The following is a 704-nucleotide window of genomic DNA, read 5'->3' as shown; positions in this document are numbered from 1 at the left end:
TCATGCTTAAACGTAGGTCTAAATCCGGTGTTTCACAGAACGCGAGCTTAAAAAATCTTTGACATACCTTTGTTAGTGATTAGTGCGCTGCGAAACGACTGATGCCGCGACTGCAGGGCGAAGCTTTTGTACTCCCTTAGGCCAGGAAGGCCGAAAGAAAGAGAGGAATGAGGCCGCGACCTTCGAGTTTCTCTCTGGAGTCTGCAAGAGGAAGCGAGGTAAAGGCGCGACTGGATGGATGACCTAACACAAAAATCGACGCCAATACACATTTTCATTATTCACCATTGCACTGACTTTCGCTATTTGAAATATGAAGAAAGTTTTTGCATCATGTTATATGTAGGAAAGGCTTTTGTTTTGAAGTTGCTTTTTTTTTTTTTGCAAAAACACAAATGTTGGTTTCAACAGTATTTATACAGGATTATCAGTCTGGAGTGTACTACAAAGGTATTATCTAGTTGGATATCAATTTTCCATGTAGCTTTCATGCGTCTACTAGAAAACTGGCTTGCCACGTTGTAGTTTTACGCTAAATGAGATTAACGAATATCTGCAGGCGCTGCAATGCTGATCATCTAAGCAAAAAGGGAAAAGGTTTGAACCTAGACAAGAGAAGTAGCCGAAGCGAGTGTACAGCCACCGCTTTGTGTGCTATTTCTTACCTTTCCTGATTGCTGTATTTTTACAGTATTCTTATTCAG

General features: G+C 40.9%; 1 pseudogene; it reads right to left on the bottom strand.

The window, feature by feature from the left end:
- Positions 1–704, bottom strand: part of LOC119591232 — a 10,883-nt pseudogene that overhangs the window by 3,396 nt on the left and 6,783 nt on the right.

Source organism: Penaeus monodon, chromosome 28, assembly GCF_015228065.2.
Source record: "Penaeus monodon isolate SGIC_2016 chromosome 28, NSTDA_Pmon_1, whole genome shotgun sequence".
In the NCBI taxonomy this organism is placed as follows: Eukaryota; Metazoa; Arthropoda; class Malacostraca; order Decapoda; family Penaeidae; genus Penaeus; species Penaeus monodon.
Note: the sequence above shows the minus strand (reverse complement) of the source record. Positions and strands in the feature narration are given on the sequence as shown.